The sequence below is a fragment of the Protobothrops mucrosquamatus genome, unplaced genomic scaffold, assembly GCF_001527695.2.
Source record: "Protobothrops mucrosquamatus isolate PMUCROS unplaced genomic scaffold, P.Mucros_1.0 scaffold24042, whole genome shotgun sequence".
In the NCBI taxonomy this organism is placed as follows: Eukaryota; Metazoa; Chordata; class Lepidosauria; order Squamata; family Viperidae; genus Protobothrops; species Protobothrops mucrosquamatus.
This window is the reverse complement of record NW_015409792.1, coordinates 1-2,074: the sequence shown is the minus strand read 5'-3', so window position 1 is coordinate 2,074 and position 2,074 is coordinate 1. Positions and strand designations below refer to the sequence as shown.

The 2,074-nt window shown below is 35.3% G+C and overlaps 1 pseudogene; it reads right to left on the bottom strand.

The window, feature by feature from the left end:
* Positions 1-8: 8 nt before the first annotated feature.
* On the bottom strand, positions 9-641 carry LOC107302046 (annotated as a pseudogene).
* Between the last annotated feature and the right edge of the window lie 1,433 nt (positions 642-2,074).

The window sequence follows — 2,074 nt, the reverse complement described above, 5'->3', positions numbered from 1 at the left end:
AGGAATAAAGAAACAATTGTCAGGATACTATATCGCAGAAAATAGATCCTCACAGAATGGAGAAAACTGATAACTTTACTGGGTGTCACTATAAGAGGGAAGGAAAAAAAAAGACTAAAAGAAAAAAAGTAAAATAGCTGAGGGAAGTGCAGGCAGGCTTCATGGCTGCTCCTATCCCCAAGAACGATGCCACCATTGAAGACAATGAAAGTGGCAAATGCCACCATTACAGTAATGTATGGCCATATCAAGAGAATCACATTGCTCAAGTTTTTAAATGACGTAAAGTACCCAAGGACAAATCTAACAATCCTGATTGATTCTGAAAAAAGGTTTTGTGTTGGTAAGTTTTTCTTCTCTTTGCTTTTCAGTAATTCCACTTTCCAGCCTTCACTTAGCTTTTCTGCAACAACACTTCCACCACAGAAGACAGTCCATACAATATTCGTCTGACGAAACATAACCCCACAAAATCCAAGGAATGCTGAGGTTTTATGGTTGCCATAAAGACACATTAAATAGGCAAAGAGGATTAAAAACGTGGAGCCTGTATCAGTATAGTAAAGGAATGTAAAAAAATAAAGAGTTGGAAATATTGCTAGTGTCAAGGTTGACAGGATTCTCTGGAATCCAGAGGCAGCCTAAAAATGGAGGAAAAACAAGAAAAAGAATCAGAGCTATTGTTTCTAATAAAAATTAAAAACAACATGGGCAAATTCACGAGGAACTTGAAATAGAAATAACAAGATAAAAACATTGGCATTAAACCATAGCTCACCATGTTAAAGTTCATTGTTAGAAATTCATCTCCTAAAAATGTGTTGTCCAATTAATGAAAATTTGAATAATCATATTGCTGCATTTCATTGATTATGTTTGCCCATGAGCAAAAACATTTATAGCCAAATTTGGTTCTATCATTCACACATTGACATAGAAGGCATCACTTCAGAAGAAGCGGTTTTATTCCTTTTATATACAAAAAGAGTTCCCTTTACAAGATAAGGCTACCCTTTGCAAATTTTATAATTACCACACACATGCACCAAACACATATTTAAAATAAAACCTTTCACTGAAACACCTGCTATTTGATTATTTGTAGATTTTGTTTAATAGTCAGGAATGATTAAGGAATGGAAATAAAGTTGAGGCAAGATAATTATTATTAGTAACAAAAGATGCAGAAGCAGCAGGAGCAGAAGAAAATGTATATTGTATGTAGATGTAAAGCAAAGTAGAGGGAGAGAAAAGGTATGTCTATTTTTTGTCCAATCTGGCTTTCAAATTCTGTCTCTGAGTCCAAATACTCATCACTACCACCATCATCCCAAAAAGAAATGTAAACAATGTCTTTTAAAAGCTCACTTCCCCATCATAAGATAATATAATATCATAAGACTTGACAGAAAACAAAACTGTTTTTTTAAATTTTAATAAATTATTACTAATAAGTTTAAACTGATTTTAGATTCTAAATGAGGTAAGACAACTAAAACCACAAAGTTGAGATACCCTGGGAGTGGGAAATAAGCGTGGCTTATTACATAACAATACAGGTAGTCCTCGACTTACAACAGTTCGTTTAGTGACCGTTTGAAGTTACAATGGCACCGAAAAAAGTGACTTGTTCACATTTCTTTTTCACACTTATGACTGTTGCAGCATCCCCCTAGTCACGCAATTCACATTTGGATGCTAGGCAGCTGGATCATATTTATGATGGTTGCAATGACCCGGGATCGTGCGATCATCGTTTGCAAACTTCTGACAAGCAAAGACAATGGGGAAGCCAGATTCACTTAACAACCGTGTTGCTAATTTAACAACTTCAGTGATTCACTTAACAAATGTGGCAAGAAAAATCGTAAAACGGGGCAAAACTCACTGAACAAATTTCTCACTTAGCAACATAAATTTTCGGCTTGACTGTGGCCGTGAGTTGAGGACTACCTGTAAAATAGAGCTGTGAACAACAGATAGTTGCAGGCATAACATTAAGAACAAGTATTTGGCAGGTGTGCAGAAAGAAACAGAAGACTTCAGAATTTTGTCAAATATTAGTCTTGCTTCA